We start from the raw sequence: 22,453 nt of genomic DNA, 5'->3' as shown, positions 1-22,453 counted from the left end.
AGTATTTTATCATGTACTTAATTGTATTGTTACTATAAACTATAATCGAGTTTCATTTTATTTATAATTTTACCCATAAAATATATGCATGCATATTTATAGAACTATTGTATCATTTTCCAATAATCCTGGCAAGTTTAATGTTCCCAAATCTTTATTGTGTGATAATATTACTAAGGAAACAAGTAAACAAATCTTGTACCATATACATAACAAATACATATACAAATGCATATACATATACATAACAAATGCTTTCACATTAGTGATCAAATGTATATATTCTTCTTTAAATCTTTTAAATTTAATAGAAGATATTAAATGCAATGAGTAATAAGCACATTTCAGTGCTCTTGTACATAAACTCAGTATGGCCAAAATATTATTTGATGTTGCATATGGGCATCCCCCTGACATTACTGGGCAGTATTTGTGAACAAGGGGATTGTTGTCCTGACAAGTTGGAGAAGGACATATCTCATCCATCTCTTTCTACCCCCAAATTTAATGCTTATACTTTTAGCTCAACTATTTTGAACATCATAATGAAGATTTCATCTATTTACTCAATGTTCTCTGTATATTACTGGAAAGAAATATTTTGATTGACCTGAGGCTATATCATAACATTTATCACTCATTTTGTGTTCCAACTTCTATTTAGTTATAGTAGTCTTTTCCCCCAAGTGTAAGATTTGCAGTAATCCGACTCTATTCCTATCAATGGCCAGAGTGAACCGAATTAATAGAAGGAATTGCCCCTTTTTATTTATTCTACCAAAGCGGAATCTCCAGAGAAATGCTTCATTGTTGCAGACAACACATTCTCTGGTTTACTGGCTGGCCTTAATGGGATGTTAAAATCGATCGGTGCAATTTCTCTGTCACCTGAGAAGCTCTGTAGGTTTTGTGGTGTATTGCAATTTTATATCCTTCTCATGTCTTTTTAAAAATTTTACATCACCAAACCAGTGTCTTCCTTTGCTTCTGAGACCACAGCTTCCTTTTTCTGAGGAAACAGTTCTTGTAAATGTGCATTCTGCCTGGAATCCAAGCAGACCCACCACAGTGGTTGTGTCAGAGCCCTGAAAGATAATACTGCCTATGGTTAGAACTGTACTGAGAGTGTGAGGAGGCTAAGTCAGCAGGTGTGCTCTAGTATGTGCATTTCATAACAGCGCTGATATATTGAGAAAACAGTGCCCCCTTGTGAAGGCAGCCTTGTTCCTGTGAATGCTATTCTAATGTTTAAGCACAGATGGTGGGATAAAATAAACAAAAACAACTTTACTTTCATTGACTACTCTCTGTTTTAATCACAGTCAGAAGAGTTACTCCTCGGCCTCTTCAGGCTCCTTGACTTTATGGTAGCTTGATCACTTCAGAACTTTAAAACACTATCAGACCCTGGTTGGTTTGCTCAGTGGATAGAGTGTCAGTCTGTGGACTGAAGGGTCTCAGGTTCAATCCAGTCAAGGGCACATGCCTGCATTGTGGGCCCAATCCCTAGTAGGGGGCATGCAAGAGGCAGCCAATCAATGATTCTTTCTTATCATTGATGTTTCTATCTCTCTCCCTCTCCCTTCCTCTCTGAAATCAATTCAAACAAACAAGCACACAAACACCCAACAACACTGTCAGTTCATGTCCATTCCCAGAATTTAAGAATGAAACTTCTCTCCTCACAGCTGCTAAAGACTTTTGCGTTCTGTCACAGCAAATCAGCCCTATCTTTCCTGGGTACAGCCAGAAGGCACAAAGTGGCTTTTGCTTCACACAGATCAGTTAATGAGTAGACAATTATGCCAAGACAGACAAACATCTCTACTCATACTCTCTCAGTAAACTAGCCCAAACTGGAGCTGAGCAGATAAATGAAACAATGCACAACTCCCTAGATGGCCATGGGGGCACTCCCTGCACCCATGCCCCAGAACAGAATTCTCCACCAACATCTTGGTGAGAACCTACCGGAGGAGTTAAGACTGCATCCAGTCCCCCTTCTCATAGCAAATTGGCTAGTCCCATACAAACTAAAGGCAGGGCTAACTCATAATTCCTTCATTCACCTCAAGAGTCCCACATTTATATACCAGACAGAGGTTTTTTTTTTACTTCTAACAAATATTTACCTAGAGTTTAAACAGTCCACCTGATTCCTGATTAATTTGCCTGAGGAAGTCCTTGACTTCTGGGGAGGTGATCAAGCTCCCTCTTTCACTCCCTCAGAATGGGCCTGACCGATAAGGGCCCCTACCTTACAGATTCTGTCGACAGGTCCAGAAGTGTCAGTCCACTCTCTCCAGATTCCAGCCAGGCCCTGGGCTGAGGTCCAGGAGCTCCCGGAGTCCCCGGGTTCAATTCTGCAAATCAGCAGAGTGACACCTCCCAGAGGCCTATCCGGCTCCCCAGAGCCTGGCCCATTCACCGGAGCCCAAAAGGCCAAGCACAGTTGTTCCCCAGCTCAGGGAACCATTAATGTTACAGAAAACCAGAGAAAAAACAAGCAGTAATTAGAGAGATGGAGTTACATTTATTACACTCGGGTTCAGAGGAAAATATCTCTCAAATTGTGGGCCCCAAAATGGAGAAAATTTTCCCTATTTATATGTTTTTTTAAAATATATATTTTATTTATTTTTTTACAGAGAGGAAGGGAGAGGGATAGAGAGAAACATCGATAAGAGAGATACATCAATCAGCTGCCTCCTACACAGCTCCTACTGGGGATGTGCCTAAAACCAAGGTACATGCCCTTGACAGGAATCAAACCTGGGACCTTTCATTCTGAAGGCTGAGCCAAACCAGTTAGGGGGATATTTATATGATTTTACTTTCTTTGTCTCCCAAATATGGGGTGTTTCCAGTCCCCTTTGCAAGTTCTTAAAGAGCCCCTATGTGCTGGGACCAGGAGACTTCAACCAAAGGCCTGACCTGGTGCCAGCACTGATAATTTCATCTTGGGAAGGTTTAATGTCCTCTCTGAAGTGGGAGTAGTCTTGTTTTCCTTACTGTTTAAGCAATCAAGCATCTACAGAAGCCAAATAGCAGGGTTAAAATTTCAAACAGCAGTTTTTATATAAAATGGATGCTTCACAAGGACAGCTTTATATAAAGCCGGTATCAGAGTGGAAGTGGGCATAAAAAGTACTGAGGCATAAAACATGTTAAAGGAACAACCTAATTAAAACCCTATAATCCAAGGGGATTTCTGCTCTATAATAGAGATGTATTGAGAACAAGAAAACAATGAATGAATGGAAGAAATCACTTCTAAAATCAGAATTTGGTATTTGGCTGTAGTTTATGTTATTTTATTCATTCTAGTGGCTAAAATAAAGCTTAGTCAATATAAACCTTAACTGCTGCACAATCTGCATAAGCTGCAATAAATTAGCTTAATGATTTTACCTATGGTTTAAAATTAAATACCCTGCGTGTGAAACCCATGCAGAGTAGTTTAACCTGTGCAATGCACATGCCTGTGGCCTTTCTCCCTTCCAGCTACTTCCTGAAGTAGGTAGCAGTGTTCTTGTCAGGCAGCATCCAGATAGGAAAGGGAAAATAATTCTCTATTGCTTTTATTCAACAAATACTTATCCATTGTCCACCACCCATGCCAATAAATTAGAATGTGGTCTATTAGTAGCATATCAGAACTAAATAAGAGACATGAGACCAAAATTGCCTTAAACAATAAGGGTTTATTATCACACACAGCAACAAGGAAGGAGGTGCACATTGAATTCTGTGACAAAAACCATGGAAGAGATAGGGAAGTTCCTTCTTGTAGTTCTGTCTCCAGTCCACAGACTTTCAATCCCAAGTTCATTCCTTCAAGGATATAAGTTGACTTATCTGTGCATGCCTGATGTTCTAAGCCTGACACCTTCTCTAAAAACCTCCTTGTAGACTCTGTCAAGTGCCACTGATTACATTTGAAAAGCAGCATTGCAAGATAAAACACCTTGTATCTTTATATTCTACTAGAGGCCCCACACACGAAATTTGTGCATGGGAGAGTGGGGGAATCCCTCAGCCCAGCCTGTACCTTCTCGCAATCCATGATGCCTCAGGGGATGTCCAACCATCATTTGGACATCCCTCTCAAAATTTGGGACTGCTGGCTCCTAACCACTTGCATGCTTTCCTGCTTGATTGTCTCTAACCACTCTGCCTGCCTGCCTCATTGTCCCTAACTAGTTGCCTGCCAGCCAGCCTCATCACTCCTAACCACTCTGCCTGCCTCATTTCCCTAACCATTCTGCATCCCCGATCACCCCTAAACACTCTTCCTGCTTGCCCGATTCTACCTGACCACTGGCCTGCCTGCCTGATGGCCCCTAACCGCTCCTGCTTCGGCCCTTGTGGCCGCAACTTTGTCTAGAACAATGTCTGGAAGGTCATTTGGCTGTCCCATCTAATTATCATATTACACTTTTATTATTAGAGTATTATAGATAATGTGAAGTGTGTCTGCGGAACAGCAGCGGCTGCTAGATGAGCAACCAGCAATGTTTGATGCAAGAAGCATAAGCAGATTGCTGTGATTTGCAGAGTTTATAAGAGTGACATTGGTGTGTATAAGTCTAATATGGCTTCACAGAGGGAATAATACTAATACTGGAATATAAAGGATGATTACATTTTCAGATAAAGCAAGTGATTCATATGTGGGTAGGGATGACAAAAATCATAGGCCCTTGTAGTTATACTGACATTTAGTGACTCTCATATATTTCTCAGAATATTGTGGCATTATAAATATGAAAATAACAGATAGTTTCTAAGCTAGAAGGATTGGGCCAAAATTGTTTTTTTCATTTTAAGCAGAGAAAGAAGAAATCCCTCATTAAGTAGGAGCATTTAAAAAAATATTACAGAATGCTCCCTCTTTTAGAGTAGGAAGTATTTAATCTTAAAATAAATCTTTAAATTCTTCAAATCACAAAATTAAGATGATTATAACCTCAATCTTTGCATACATCTAAAACTGAACTCAATATAAAAACATTTAAATTATTGTGAGAAGCATTGCTAAAAATCCTCCACATGCATTAGTTTTAACTAATAGTCATACTCAGAAGGTACTATTGTGTTGTTGTTGTTGTTTTTTTTTTGTTTGTTTGTTTCCTATTCCATTGGTTAGAAATTGCAAAGAAGGTTGTATCAGAAATTGGGCACTTTCAAATTTTTTAATTTCTCATTTAACTCTTACCCTTTAGAAATCATACAGAGATATCTGTGATTTGGAATAAAATTGGCATTGTAGACTAAATTATTTCAAATAGTATCTTTTTTAGGGAATTTGATACTTCAAAATGTGTATAAAGATAAATGTATTTTGTAAAAATAATGCCCCTAACAGTATGATGGCTACCAGAGAGAAAGGAAGGTGGGAGGAGGTGGAGGAGGGCAAAGGGGGCATAAAGGGTGGTGGAAAGAAAGTTGACTTTGGGTGGTGAGTGCAAGATGTAGTAGGGAGAAGAGGTGTTAAAGTTGTAACCCTGAAATGTGTATGGTTTTATTGACCCGTGTAACTCCAACTAAAAAAATTTTTTTTTGTATAAATTATGTTCCCAAAGGAATTTGCATTCTAATCAGGTATACATTGGATATACAATTCTTGAAAAGGTCATTTTCTCAGGCTAGTAGTATTTGTAATAATCATTTTCAAAAACTTAGAAATATAAACAGTTACCTAATATTATAGTTATGTGAGCAACATAAACACTCATTCATTGCTGGTGAGAATGAAAAGTGATGCCAGCCACTTTGTAAGACAGTTTGGCATTTTCTTATAAATATAATCATACTCTTACATGATCCAGCAGTTACGTTTCTCGGTGTTTGCCCAAAGGAGTTGAAAGCTTAAATGAAAGACTTATATCCACACAAAAACCTGTACGAGGATATGTATAGCAGCTTTCTTTATAATTGCCAAAGCCTGAAAGCATCTAGATCTCCCTCAGTGGAGAATGGATAAAGAAACTGTGGTACAGCCAGGCAATAGAATATTTTTTCAGCACACAAAAAACCTCTCTTAAGTCATGAAAAGACATGGTGTAAACTTAAATTCATATTGCTAATGAAAAAAAAAAACATTCTGAGAAGGCTATCTAACTAATCCTGTATGATTTCAACTATATGACACTGCAGCAAAGGCAAAACTTCAGAGACAGTGAAAACATCAGTGGTTTCCTCGGGCTAGGAAGGAGGGAGGAGAGAAGAGGTTGACAATTTTAGGGCAGTGGACATATTTTTTAAATCCTCACCCAAGGATATGTTTGTTTATTTTAGATAGAGAGGAAGGGAGAGAGAGGGGGAGAGGAACATCAATCAGTTGCCTCCTATATGCGTGCCCCAACTGGGGATCTAACCCAAAACCTTGTATGTTCCATGACCTGAAACTTTTTGTTGTATGGGAGGATGTTCCAACTTTTTGTTGTATGGGATGAGCCCCCCAGCCAGGGTTGCTGTTTTGCCTCTTCTCCTCCTCCTCCTCTTCCTCCTCCTTTACCTATTATTCTTCTCCTTCTTCCTCCTTTTTCTTCTCCTATTACTCCTACTATTAAAATAATAATTTTAGCAGATGCCTCATATGAACCACTTAGTGCTTCAGACACTGTACTAGGTGCTTTTCCTTATTATCTTATTTTGTGGATGTAAGAAATGTCTAAGCCTGTAGAGAATTTTTATGAGTATATTTGAGTCAAACTGAGGACATATGCCAGGGAGCAAGATCTCAAATGCTCTGGAGAATAATGGCTTTGCAGCTTCATTGATGCATTGGAAATTAAGGAGGGGATGTAAGGAAAATTACGTGGAAGTGGGAGAGGTAAAGGTGGGAAGTGGATTACAAAATAGTTAACAAGTTAATATGCTTTCTTGAGGATGGTGATGGCTTATTTCAAAGGTGTGTTAACCTAGATGCATAAAAGCAATGTGCTGAGCTTACTTAAGGCAATGATAAACATTTTACTAAAAAGTTATATGCCTGAGGCATGACTAACCATCACGACCTGCCCATTTAGCAATGTATCAGATCAGATCACTCTGAGAGGTTGCTGTTTTTCCTCCACAATTTATAATAATCCTTTGAGATACATATTCTTTTTTTTTTTTTTTTACAATTTTACAATTGAGAACAAGTGATATTTTAAAAAGGTTAACTAAGTTATAAAATGTTTGTCTTCCATTAATTTATTACATGCCACTCTGGTCTCAGAGATCTGTCTTTCTCTCAGTCAGAGCTCCTATGTTTTGTGTGGCTTTTCAAGGCATTTGTCCACTGGGCTAGTCTCTCTTTTCAGTTTTTTCTCCTACATCTCACTTAAAAATTTCCTAATTGCATCCTCCTCTATCTCCTATAAGCAAAATAAGCTTAGTCCTTCCTCAAAATCTTCTATCACCATATATTCTCTTATCTATATGTTCATTTCTCTATCTGCCTATCCAAATCGTAGCTGCCCTTTAGATCAAACTTTATTCCCCTTCTTCTGTGGAACCTTCCTTTTTCTTCCAGAAAGTTCTCTCTTCTGAAAACTTACCACTAAATATTGCTAGAAAAGAGAAGAGAGCCAAAAGCTTACAATTACTGAGTATATGGCATTATTGTAGTGAGATGTTTAATTAGGATATTTGACTCTCGAATCATATGCTTGAGGCAAACACACATTACACAAACAAAGGAAACTTTTCTCTGACTAACCACTGTTAGTGTGAATCTGAGCAATCATCTCACCTTTCTTTGTATCAATTTCTCATCTGTAAAATGAACTAATAGTAGCCTATACCCCATAGAATTTTGGTGAGCATTCAAAGACAATACATGTAAAGTACTTTGCATTATAATGTACATAAATTATACAATGATCCTCATTTTAGGGTTGTGACTAGAATTTACTTTATTTTCTGTGTAAACAATCTAATATCCTTTATATTTAAACTATGTCCTGTGAAACTTCAGAGCTCAATTGTCAGTTGATTGAATTTTTAACAGTCCTCAAATTATTTTTTCTGCATGATTAATTGAGTATAAAATATTTTACATAGATACTTTGATTTTGGGTTACTGTGCATGACTTAGTCCTATTATCATGGTTATCTTCACCACTTAAATATTTATCTAACACAATATAAATTATAACGTGTAAGTCAGAAGCTATTAGAACACATTTTTGTTTCTGACAAATTTAATTAGATGCATTTGCTACCTAAACCAATAAAAAAAACAACAAACAGCTAATTCCGAAAGGTCAATTCTGAATTATTGTTACTCATAATCATTTCCAAAGCCATTAAGCTTATGAAATCCAATTGAAACTGAAAGCCATAAAACTAAATTATAGAAAAACTGCCCCAGTAGGTCCTGAGAGTTCCATACATGTGAGCAAGACACTTGTCTACAGAAATTACTTCAACTGGATTACCTACAATAGGACTGCTCTAGTAACTGTTATGTGGCCATTATCATTTATAGAGGCCATATCACAGACATTTTAATTAATCAACCCCAAACAATCTAATGAGGTGAAGTACTAACTGAAGCAGTTTTTAAATGCCCCCATAAAATGGGTAGCAAGTCTCTTGAATTATAAGGAGAAAATAACACAGACAAATATAGAAATAACTATGTACTTTAATCACACTGGATGTTTTCTGTTACAATAAAGATTAATGTGAAAAAATCATTCAACTATTAGAAAATAAACATGTATCATATTACTCTAATGGAGGATTAAAACTGTATTTATTCCAAATCAAATTTTCTCTCCTTTGTTCCATCCTTTATCAACATATTTCATGTTTTATTTCTCATCTGTAAAGCCAGATTCCTTTTGATATTTATGATTTGTTGAAGCTGTCCCTTTTTAAATGGTATATACTGAAACAATATAGATGGCATATAAATAAAATTTTTATGTTATAACACAATGTATTATTTCTAGAGCAAATAATATTGTATTATACTTCTAGGTCTTTAGAAAATAAAGGTCTAAATACATCAGTAACCCTAAAAATTTAATATAATATAGAATGATTTTTGTGATTGGATTTGGTATACACAGTTAAGAGTTTGCATTGGAAGTGTGAAAAGTTAATGTGGAATTCCTTCTGGAAGACAAGGAAAAGTGAAAAGGCAATGGGTTTTGCAATCCAAACACCTGAATTGAAATTTCAGCCTTGGGAAATTACTTAGCCTCTTTGAGTCTTAATTTTCTTATCTGTGAAGTAGAAACACCATTTTATAATGATGAAGGGATAAATCCTTTGGGGTAATATAGCAACTATCAGATATATGCACATAACAACAAAACACAAAAATGCATAATGCAAAAACTGACAAAATTGAAGGGAAAAATAAACCCTCCAATATTAACAATTAAAGCTGTCAGTATTACATTTCTAATAATTTGAACAACTGGGAAGAAAATCAACAAGGGCATAGAAGATTTGAATTTCAATGTAAACCAACTAGATGAACAATTATCTGTAGAATAATGACATTGAATAATGCCAAAATAGAGACAGTTAGTATTTCCTATACATAGATTAATCAGTTAAATACCAAAAGCAAGCTTTAGATAATGGGTTGTGACCCATGAGTGAGAAGAACTATTCAAAATAAAATGCAAACAAATTAGATGTTGAATACAAACAGCAATTTTTAATTACCAAAAGGAGTATTTGATCACCATAGAACATTTAAAAGCATATAATAACTTAAAGAAGAAAATAGAGATAATACAAACTCTAATGTTAAGGTACTATGTGTTTTTGATGCATGCTTTTCTGTTATATTTTTCTTTAAAAAATTGGACATACTTTTAGAAAATTAGTTTACCCTTAAGAGAATCATGAATATTCTGATAAGTTGAGAAACAACAGAGTTGGAAATTTTCTGTCATGCATTCATAAGGTTTCCATTTATTGAATCATTAATTAAAAATATTGATACCTATTATGTATCAGGCAATTGGGTAGATGTTTTTGGGGTACCAAAAAGAAGATCTTTCAGTACTAAAGGAAGAAAAGAATATAGGTAAGATGTGTATTTAACAAAGAGATTTATTCATCACGCAGAGAAGAGAATAGGTAATGGTGGACAACAATTCTCAAAAACAGAATAATATTTAGTTGCCGATGAAATGAGTTCTACAGCCGAAACCAGTTTGGCTCAGTGGTAGAGTGTCGGTCTGCGGACTGAAAGGTCCCAGATTCGATTCCAATCAAGGGCATGTACCTGGGCTGTGGGCATCCAGTAGGGGATGTGCAAGAGGCAGCTGGTCGATGTTTCTCTCTCATCGACATTTCTAGCTCTCTATATCTCTCCCTTCCTCTCTGTGAAAACCAATAAAATATATTTAAAAAAGAAAAGAAAAAGAAATGAGTTCTACAAATGAAATAATAGAATTGACAAGCAAGATGCCTGGTTCATGACCTGGACTATGGTAGTGCTAGCCTCTTCTGACCTTAAATAAGGCCTTAATTCTCTCTTCCCCAAAAGCTGATTTTCTTCATTATAAGGGAATAGGTTTGGAATTCATGGCCACTGAGGATCCTTCGTCTCGAAATGACACATACCTTTCATGGTAGAATTATTTATTTATTTTTAACGTTGGAAGCTACACTTGCAGAAAATAATCACTGAACCTCTCTGAACAAATGTTTTTCCCTTTCCAAGTGAAAAACTTTGGTGTGCCTATCTTGATATGTACTTCATAGTTCTTTGTGTGTAATTTGTTGTTAAAATTACAGTTTTAGAGAATGGGTCTCTGAATGTATGCAGCTGAGCATTAGCAAATTACTTAATCAGTCTAAGCCATCTTCTAATCAACTGTACTCTATGAATAATAACAATGAGTGTCCCTCGTAGAATTACTGAAAGGTTCAAATGAGATGTATTTAAAACCTCTAGCATTGTGCTGGCACATAGTAGGTCATGGTAAACCACACAAGGGCAGATCGGAACTTCTCTTGCTTTCCTCATTTACCTTTTTTCTAAATCAAACACAGGTTTTAAAAATAAACTATGTGTTATACTACCAAATACAGATTTTTAAAAAATAATATGTATTTTACTTTACTAATTAGTATACCATACATTCTACATGGGTATCTTTGCTTTTTGATTTACTATGTATTTGTAAATTAAGATTGTATAGTTAAGAAGCTACATTATTAAATAAAGTTTAAATGTGATTCTTTAAAATTCTCACTGGTACTATTGAGCAAATTTAGTCTTCTTGGAAATTTTAATATCTTTTATTACTGTTGAAACAGTAGAAACCATAGACAATACTGGACACACATTACAGATGTATATAAAAGGAAAAAGAATCTTCAATAGGACCACACTCTGAACCTCACACTGTATTTAATATAACATTGTGATTTTAGTGTGGCAAGAACAAAGTAGCGGTTATGTGTTGTTTAATTTGACTGTTTAATTACATTGAGGAATATAGAGTTTTTGAAATGTCAGAATTTGAAGTCCTCTGACGATCCACCCTTACTATTATTATATTTTAGGTAACTTATTTGTTTATAACCAAGTGAAGAATATGAAAATATTATCAGAGTTCTATTAGTTTCAATGCGGAAGCTTCATAGTATTTTCTGTGGTCTCCATAATGATAATGGTCTAGAGGTCTAAAAGCTCTTTTTTTGTTTGTTTCATTGCTTTTCCAATATTTCTACATTTATGTGTGTTTGTATGGGAGGGCAGCAGTGGGTCCTTTATGATCACCTCTGGCTGGAAAATCCAGTTACCAGCATATGAACGTCCAGTCCAGCATGCAAATTGCCCATTCCTGTGCTTGCCAGCGAGGTGGAACACCACACTAAGCCAGCCATGGAACTCATCCCTTCCCTCCTTTTCCACCACGAAACCTCTGAACGAACAACTCTCAACTTTTACAGGAGCCACAAGAGCCATTACTGAATATTTGAGAGGCAAAGTGGGCATTACATGAGCATTATAGAATAATTTCAGACACATCATCTATGTATATTCTTGAGAAAATTTATAGGCAATTATATTGCAGTTTTAAAATAATTCAAAATTCATATTCAGTCTCTTTTATTTCTCAGGTGGTCATAATGTTTGAATACTCATTCAAATGCTCTTTTTCCAATGTCTAATTGTGTGAATGTTGGCTAGTATATTTCTTAAGTTGAATTTCTCAGTATAAAGTAAAGATAATAATACAAATGTATTAGGTTGTTCCAAAGATTAAATAAATAGCATGTTTCAAGTACCAAACAAAAGGTTTAAAACTCTCAAGTCCCTCCATGTTAACAGAACTGCATTTATTTATTTTATATGCTATTAGATAATTGATCTTTATAAAGCAAATTTTCACTAAATAAGTTTAAAGCCTTTCTTTATGCTTTATTCTTAGAGACTAGGTTTGGTTTATCAAGTGGTAATTGGAGAAGAAAGCATAAAAATGAAATCAACTATCCATTGTTTTTTACTGATTTGTATTGATTTTTAAGTGTTATTATTTATTACTGGTAGAGAGTTTATGCACATATTTGTTTTCAACCACAATATTTTTTAGCAAGGGCAGGGGCATGAGCCATCTTAATTTTTTTTTAATTTTTATGAATTTGTCATGTAATATTACTGGTTAATTTCAAATTAATCTTTTATCAAATTCCTAATTCTATCCTCTCCAGATTTTTGGTATTACAATAAGAATGTTTTTCACAATACAACTAATTTACTACTTAACTTATAGACTTACTAGGATTTGTGAATCTTTAACTGAAATAAGTAATTATTATTATTAGAAAACATATTTTTCCTTAACATGGCATTAACCTTAAAATATCAACCAAATTTTGGTTAAGTAAATACTGGCTAACAAATAAACTTTGGTTGTAATGCTCAGATTGTATATAGACTTTATTTCTAACCAGTTTTTAATCTGGACAGACAGCTAAGATCTTAAATACCAAATTATATAATGAAAATCTCCATAACTTTATTTGCTATTTTAGCCAAAACATTTTTCATATCTATGGCCATTTAGATGGCTTATTAAGAAAATTTTTGTCTGAGTCATACTTCTCTTGAAAAAGCATTTTAGACATTGAAGAGATGAATACAACTGGAATGGAGCCCTATGACCAGGAGCAACTCATGTGATTATATGTTTCAGCTGTAATACAATACAAATTAATGCCCAAACTGTCCAAACAGATGGCTTTCTATCCCATTTAACTGGTCACCAAGGACAAATAATTCAGAACAATCCTCAGTAGCCTATTCTCACTATTAAAATCATCAGAAAATTGTGTGTTCTTCCTCAATACTGCTTTTGTTCTAATTTGTCATTTTTTTGTTTGTTTATGAGGTTATCTTCCATAGAGATAGAGAAAAAAAATGCATCTATCATTTTTTAAAAATATTTAAACTGCATAATCCATGTCTTCTAATTTTTTTCTGTTTTTCCAAGAAGTTAAGTTAAAAATAATAATAGTACACATAAAGTAAGCTCATGAGCTTGATATTAGTGCATTAAAAGTTTGTGTAGTTTGGGGCAGAAATATGGATGTTAAGGCCACACAAACCTGCATTTGAATCTTAGACTAGGTCTTGTCTGACTTTACTTCTTTAAATAAGTTAAACTCCTTGAACTTCAATATTTAGAAACAAAAATCAGAAATGAATACCTTAGAATAATGTTGACATTAAAAAATAATAGCTGGCATATTTCAGGTATTTATTATATTAAAATTGTTACTATTATAACTAATGTATCAGCAATAATCACTATTTTGGAAAATAATTTAGAAAGAAATAATTACCACTGAAAATTAAAAGGCAACCTTTGACAAAAAAAAATTCCTTTTTTTATTTATTTTATAAGCTATTAGATCAGTCGGTAGAATAGAATACTACCAAAAGAGTATACCTTGATTGTAACAAGTCTTTAAGAAGAATGGTCTGGTATAATATTTTGTGGATAGGATGGAGCTATACTAGATGAATGGTAGAAAATATAGAGGAATTCCTACTTAATTCAGTACTCTGATTATTGGTTTCCTGAAAGGGAAAATAAATAGTGCTTGACATAGAGACTCAAAGTTATCATGATAGAAAAATGAAGATAATACACAACATTCATAATTCTACAGATATTCAATTCCATGTGAAAATTATTACAATTGACTTCATAATTGAAATGGCTTTGTGGTAAACATTACTTTAAAATAATCCTAATATGTATGTTCAAAGAATTACTTATTTACATGGGAAAAAATTATGCAAACATTAAACTTAAAAATTAAATTAAAATGACAATTCCTTTTATTTCTCATCTTGATTTAATGTGGTTTAAGTTTGATATCCTTACCATTTTTTTTCAAATCTTCATACAGCATATGGATTAAGTTCTCCATTCCAATTCTCCTCCCTCTCAGGTATGCAAGGCAGCAAATGATAGCAGCACTTTGACTAGCTCAGCTTGTATTATAGTAGAAATTCCGTGATATCTAATGATGAGAAACCTTTCATATTCCTCATAAAAAATAAATTCAAAACAATGAGCCAATAGACACAATTACTAATTCAGATAAACTTCCTCTGTAGGTATCTCTGTTTCAAAATAAAAAATAAAAAATACATGCCCCAAGAAACATTTCAACTGTGAATCTATTCTCATTACAATTTAGAGTCCACAAACTGAAATGTGTCCATTTGAAAAAAATCTTAAAAAGCTTTAATTGGGCTGTTCATTATTATTATTAGTTTGTTAATTCTCACCTGAAATATTTTCCCATTGATTTTTAGAGAGAGAGGAGGGAGGGAGGAAAGGAGGAAAGGTGAGATGGGAAGGGGGGAGAGAGAAACATCTATGTGAGAGAGAAACATTGATTGGCTGCCTCCTGCACACCCACTACTGGGGATTGAGTCCGCAACCCAGGCATGTGCCCTTACCAGAATCAAACCCCTGACCCTTCAGTCTACAGGCTGGTACTCTATCCACTGAGCCAAACTGGCTAGGGCTTTTGTGTGTGTGTGTTTTTAAATAAATTTGAAAGCAAAACAAAATTAATAATAACTGAGAACTTTAGGGGCAATGCTCTTATGTCCTTGTAAAACAAGGGTTCTGTTAAACTGCTTGTTTGCTGCTTTTCAATACTATATATATATATATATATATATAGATAGATAGATAGATAGATATATATTGATATTGATATATAATTGCTTTAATTATAGAAGTAAATGCGGTCTGAGTCTATAGTTCCATTTAATATATATTTTCTTTATTGTTTTCTATATTAGTTACATTTTCCATATACTGAAAAGTGAAAAAAATATGAACATGTAAGCTCTGCAATTGAAATTTTTTTTTTTTTTCATTTTGGCAGAGGACATAGCCACTAGCTAGAACAATTCTTCAGGTGTGGCTGTGTGGGGTTATTTATTGCCAGCAAAAGTAAGGAAGAAATAGCTTGAGCGTCATAAGTGGGTTTAGAGTGACATTTACTGAAAAGGGACCATCTGATGTAGGGGGAGGAAGAACAGAGAGCACCCGTTTAGTAGAGGTATCAGTGCAGAAAACAATAAGTCTTATTTTTTGGTTTCTATTTTATTTTCCCAAATTTCAAAGGGCAATCTTTCATTTTCTCCTTGATGAAAATAGATAAAAATCCCCCCCCCCTCTCTCTCTCTCCTGGAAGATGCCCCTTTCTCCAATTCCTGACCTTGAGAAGAAAATAAAAGCCTTTCTTTTAGATCTGGGAAAATGAATCTGTGTTTCTTAAAAGAGTTTTAAACATTTTTAAGAGGTTTAATAAAGTAAGATCTACTGCTTTTAGATATGTGAAATAACAGTTCTTGGTATTTAAAATTACCCTGGTAGTATTTGATAAGAAAACAAAACAAAACAAAACACTCAATGTCATTAGGGCTGTAATTAGTAGACAGAGGAAAAAAAAAATATATTTTTTAAGAAATAGGCACACAGGCAATGGTGTATTTGTTACAAAATCAGATTAAGCATGTAAAGACTTAGGTTCTGTAGGTTATTAAAATATAATCCTAAAAATACAGATATTGTATCTAATATAATTGAAAAAATTGTCATGAGTTGACTTATGAAAATCAGTTTAATCTACATATTTAAAGGTCAGGAAACTCAAACTAATAAACTAATAAGTTTAATAAAGACTGGAAAGTTGGGATTCAGAATATACATAGTTGTCAGATCTTGGCTTCTGAGAGATCAAATATTGGACAAGGAAAAACCTAACCATAACTGATATCCCATCTAATAAGGAGGGAATATGCTAATTGATTGACCCACCTCAAAGATGGCTCCACTTGCCTGCCTCTGGAATCCCCCAGTCCCTGTGGCCCCCAGCTGCAGGCAAACCTTAAGACCAGCCCAAGGCGTAGGCAGACCTCAGATGGCTGCTGCCCAGCCGATGCCGGAGGCTCAGGTAACCAGGGCTGGCAGAGGCTTGCGCTGCCAGCAGTGGCAGCAGCAGAGACGTGATGGGGCTTCACCTTTCCCTGATTGCCAGGTCGCCTCCCACCCCTCAAAGCTCCCATACTGTGAGAGGGGGCAGGCCGGGCTAAGGGACACCCCTCCCACCCCCCGCAGTACATGAATTTTTATGCACCAGGCTTCTAGTAATTTCATAAAAGACATTTTTTTTCTAAATAATTTATCAATTTGTACAATGCATCTAAGGCAGATTTGCTTTTTCACCTTGGTAATCAATAGATGATTGTCTATTTGCTAGCAGAATTTAATCATCGTATTTGTGTAATCAATAAAGACAATTTTCTTTTGAAATAAGGTTAAGGATGTATTTAGCTAAAAATCACCCCAAAGTATTCTTTCTATTTAGACACCTGTTGTAAAAACAGGTGATTGTCTAGATGCCTTCCTATTGACACCTCTTAGAAGAAATGCGGAAAGATTGTAATGAAACTGCTGTTACTGCAGATCCCTCAGTTTAATGTGACTCTGGGGGCTCCTTGTATGGTTTCCTTACCAATTATAGTAAATAACATTTCTCTTGTGAAAATGTGAAAAACAAGTTTCCGTGGACCTGTTACCTTTTTTCCAGGGTGATAGCAGTGTACTGAAGAAAAAAAAAATCCTACATAAGAGATAAAATATATTCCATATATTGCTATACCGCTAGACAAGCTGAGTATAAAACATGAAATACTGTTTCATGACATATATGGAATACCAAACCTTAAAGAAACTAAATAAACTATTTTGGGAAATGAATCTTTATGAAGAAATAATAGGTATGATTAATGTTATAAAATCTATTCTCTGAAGTTATTCATTTAATGTTCATATTCAGTATTAATTATTTAAAGCTTAGGTTGGAAGTTCATTATACTTATGATTTCTATTAATAGTTAGCCTACCCAGAGAAAAGGTTGTTCATTTGAATAAAGAGTACAGAGGTCTCTTGAGTTATGTAACTTTCTCACCATTCCCACCATCCCATTGTGTATACATATATCCCTCCCTCTCTTTCTCCCAAACTATTCTCCTGGATTAAAATCTCTTTTGCCTAAAACCCATTTCAGTTATATGCCATTGCTGTTAAATCAACAGGGACACATGTGACTATTTCAGAATTATAGGGGATGTTTTTCATGACAAAATACATAACATTGACCAGATTAACAATTTAAATGTATATACAATATTGTTAACTTCATGTGTGGTGGTGTGCAGCAGATCTCCAGAACTTTTCCAACTTGCATAACTGAAAGTGTATACCCATAGTACAGCAAATCTAGGAAGCATTTCAATCACAAACCAGGAAGGATGCTTTCCCAATAGGTAACATTTTGAAAGTACATGTGTTAACCCGTGTGTGTGTGTGTGTGTGTGTGAATGCTTTATTCCTTAACATAAGATTGGTCTTTTTAAAAATTATACTAAAGTAACATATGTCAACTCAACAATATAGATAATAAAACACATTAAGAAGACAAGAATAAGCTGTCATAGCCCCCACCTGCAGTAAAAACATATTCATCCTTTTTGAGATTATACTTTGAGGCTATTGTGCTTATTATATACATAAAGTCTGTTTACAGCAATAAGAGTACATTATAATTCTAATTTTTATTCTTATATCATATCACTGGCAACTGTTCAAACCCAAATTATTGTTCTACAAAATCAGTTTAAGGACCTGTAATTCAATTTCTTATTGATAGGTATTTAGTCTATATCTATTTATCCAGGTTGTACTGATACTGCCAAACAAAAGCTGGTGTTTACACCTTTTCACAACTTTCTAATTATTTTCTGGATATACATTGTTTGGTTCAGAGATACAGGAAACTTTAAAGCTTCGAAACTGCAAAAATGCTCGGTTATATTTTGTACTGATTTGTATTTCTTAGCAATTTAAGAGAGAGACTGTTTTCCTCAAAAGGGATTAACACTGTATATGTTCATTCTTTGTAATCTCTATCTAATGAACCAACTTTTAGTTAGTAAAATTTTTGAAATTGAAAATTTATAATCTTCAATTATAAGGCTTGGGGTTCCTATTGCTGATCTCCCAATCTCTCCCCCTTGCCCTCACCCAAATTAACTAGTCTTCCCGGGAACAGGGTGAAATATTTGCAGTTATTGTTAGATTTTTTAGTGTGTCCTCTTATACTCTACGTACACATTATTTTTCACTATGGCAAACAATTATATAGCTGGTTCTGTCTATAGGAATTAGGAGAGGGGAAAAAGAGCATGCATTATAAAATATTATTATATTTTCCAAATATATCATTAATTAATAAATAAAATAATTATACGTTTTTCTCATGATCACAAATTAATATAGTAAATAATATGTTGCTAATTTTTCAGATCATTTATTATATTTATACACTGTAGACATAATATTTTTGAAAAATAATTTTTTAACTCTTTTCAATATTTTGGGATGGGAACTGTATCAACCTACATGTAACCTAACTATTAAGCTTGAGAATTGAGTCTACATACTGTCAACATGACTTAGCTGTTTATTCCCAGGAAATTTTTGCTCAGGAAAGATAAAACTATAAATAAATAAAAATCAATGCTTGCTTCAGAAAATACATACAAAAAAATTATGTGACACTGTTTAGATGTAATTCAAGATCTTCACTTTGCTGTGTCTACCAATCTGGAAGTCATATGTCACAGACATTTTATGATTTTAATTAGTCCCTTGACTCAAAAGAGTTACATTAAAGCCACTTGTGCCAAGACCCTGATGATATAAATAGCTCACTTCTGACTTCTACCTCCTTAGACATTGCTAAGATCTTTCTCATAAGGTGGCTTTTTCCCTGACTGTGATGACTTCTAGTAAGGTTAGCTTTTCTATATTAGCAGGTGATAACTTTGGGGAGTTCACCAAGCTCAGGGAACATTGGGAAATCCCACTGAGATCCATTAAGGCTTCCTCTGTACCTTCATCCAACAGTCTTGACTTAGAAATAGCATGCTCCACTGGGATGCTCCTCTCACTGAGTGCTCTCCAAGCAAGTGGGTCTCAGTAGATACAGGCACAGATTTCATTTCTTTGGGCTTCAAGTGTTCAGTTTATTTGACATCCCAGAGAATAGAATGCCTTTATGGAATCTTGGTTTTCTGATCAGATTTGAAATCTCTCATTCATAGCTGAAATTTACCTTGTGACTACAAATACTACTGCTTGTTTTTGTCCTTGGCAATTTATATTGCAAATCTCTAAGGAAAATTCTAGATTAAGGGGGGTGCATATAAACTCATTAAATCTGTCCTCAAAATAAGTTCTGTAAAAAAAAAGTTATGAGCACTTTCCTCAGTTGTCTTTGTAACTGATCTTGTTAGTTTTATCTATCTGCATTTGAGAAATTTGCAGAGCTCTTGATTGGTGATGGACAATCTGTTGGCTAATTTCTGAAGGCACATTTTTGTATGGCCACTGATTTTATATATATTATATATATATTTTATTGATTTTTTTTTTTAACAGAGAGGAAGAGAAAGGGACAGAGAGTTAGAAACATTGATGAGAGAGAATCATCTATCAGCTGCCACTTGCACACCCCCCACTGGGGATGTGCCCGCAACCAAGGTACATGCCCTTGACCAGAATTGAACTCTGGACCTTTCAGTCCACAGATCAACACTCTATCCATTGAGCCAAACTGGTTTCCGCTGGCCACTGATTCCTATGTCTGTTTAAATCATGGTGTGTCATTCACATTTAGGTCTTTAAGCCATAGAACTGTGTTTTATGTTGAGTGTGAAGCAAATATTTAATTTCATTTTTCTTCCATATGTACACACAGTTCTCCAGAACATTTATAGGAAACTGTCCTTTCTCACTGATTTGCAATGCCATTTTTCTCATATATTGTGTCCATATTTGTGTGGTTCATTTTCTTGGCTTTCATATATATATATATATATATATATATATATATATATATATAGTCTATTTGTTTAGCTTAGGACTATCACCATACTGTCCCAATTATTTTATATATAAAATATAAACAATTTGACTAGTATCTATGATGCACACTAACCACTAGGGGGCAGACACTCAATGCATAGGCATGGAAACATGGAACAGACTGAGGAATCTCAGAGGGAAGAGGGGAGGCTGGGAAGAGATTAACCAAAGATTTTATATGCATACTAGAGGCCAGTGCATAGATTAGTGCGCCCTCTCAGGGGATGTCGGACTGCCAGTTTCCATCCAATCCCTGCAGGCCAGGCAGAGGGACCCCAGTGGTGCACTAATCCATGCACAGTACCTTTAGTTTTTATAATAAGCCTTAATATATGTTAATGCATTCTTCTCTTCCTACCTTGTTTTTATTTATAAATGCCTTGACTATTCAGACTCCTTTCACTATTTTATATTAGATACATTAAAGAATAAAATTGTCAAATTTGACCAAAAGAGTAAGAATTTTTTTGGATGGCAATAAATCCATAAAATAATTTGGGAAGAATTAACATTTTTATAATATTTGGTATTCCTATTAAGAACTTGGTATATACTAGTATATTTACTAATGTCTCTCAGTTGTAATTGTCAATAAATAATCCCGTGTAAAATCAAGCTTGCTTGAATACAGGAATGAATGAGTGCATTAATGAATTCCACCTATGCCATTAGCCTCTAAAAGTTCAGATTATTACTCAAATACCCTAGTTTTCACTAGTGCTATTCATATGTTTAAATTCTGCATGGCCTTTAAATTGTAGACCTTTTAGTGTATTTCAATCTTTTGTTGTTGTTTTTAAACAATTGAATGAAAGAATAGTAAGGATAACAATTATTTCATGATTTTTTTTTTCAGTTTATATATGCATTTGTCCACACATGGGTTAAGTGTATGTTTGGGTTCCAGTGTGAAATGTATTTAAAGTAATAGACACCACTAATACAGGGCTTACTCTAGAGCACATGTGTCAAACACAAGGCCCACGGGCCAAATCTGTCCCGCCAGGCCTTGCAATGTGGCCCACACCGCGCTGTCATCACTGCACTCCGCTGCGTTTCCATCACAATGACAGTTTATGACTGTTCAGTAAACCATTCGGCCCGCGATTTAGGCTGGATTTTAGAATTTGGCCCCTTCTCTGATTGAGTTCGACACCCCTACTCTAGAGCAGGCATTAAGTGTTTTGCTTACATTTTATTATTGGTTGCAATGAAAAGTAAAAAATTTACATGTCTTTTGAGGTTTAACTTTAAATAGTTTTACTATCCCATGGTTTTATCTATTTCTCCAAACAAGTGAGGTTCAGGAATGAAGGTTTTGTATGACGTATTAAAAGGATTTACACAGATCTACCAACATGTGGGGCATTCAACAGGTTTTAGACAGTCATGAATGACTGCTGTCCACTATCTCCCTTTGTTTTCTCACTAGACAAGTTTACTTGGTCCAACAACTGCACCGATATCGTCTTTTCTAGAACATTTATTTAGTACATGAATAATCACTAAGCTTGATTTGTGAGGAACCTGAATCTAAAAAATAAAAGCATTGTGAAGAAAAAGTTACAACCAAGAAGTAAGAATATACCCTCCTTAGAATATTAAGGTTTACTCTTTTTTATTTTTAGGATCTTTCCTCTGGGATCCTAAGCAGTCACAAAACCAAAACAACAAACAAAAAACAAAACAAAACAAAACTAATATTAGAAAAAGCCTCTATCTGGTTTTAGATTCTTATAAAACCTCTAAAGTTACAAATGTGAGTGCTGATTTTTTACCTTAAAGGAAAGACTTCCTTAAAAATGTCACTTTTCTATGATTATAATGAAGGCAATTAGTTCATGCCTTTATTCCTATTTATATATTCAGGGTGGGCAAAAATAGGTTAATAATAATCCTATATAATAAAAGGCTAATATGCAAATTGTCCCATTGGGAGTTTGACCAGCTG

General features: G+C 34.7%; 2 long non-coding RNA genes across 2 annotated transcripts in view; one reads left to right on the top strand and one right to left on the bottom strand.

Annotated features, from left to right (window-relative positions):
• Positions 1-22,453, top strand: part of LOC118716572 — a 742,455-nt gene that overhangs the window by 290,126 nt on the left and 429,876 nt on the right. The window lies entirely within an intron of this gene.
• On the bottom strand, positions 1,811-21,911 carry LOC118716762. The gene is made up of 3 exons (XR_004987238.2): positions 21,901-21,911; positions 17,230-17,234; positions 1,811-2,033 (listed from the first exon to the last, which is right to left on the bottom strand). It is a non-coding gene; the product is annotated as an uncharacterized LOC118716762 (long non-coding RNA).

This window comes from Pipistrellus kuhlii, unplaced genomic scaffold, assembly GCF_014108245.1.
Source record: "Pipistrellus kuhlii isolate mPipKuh1 unplaced genomic scaffold, mPipKuh1.p scaffold_m20_p_12, whole genome shotgun sequence".
NCBI classification, from domain to species: domain Eukaryota; kingdom Metazoa; phylum Chordata; class Mammalia; order Chiroptera; family Vespertilionidae; genus Pipistrellus; species Pipistrellus kuhlii.
This window is presented reverse-complemented; position numbering and strand designations above follow the sequence as displayed.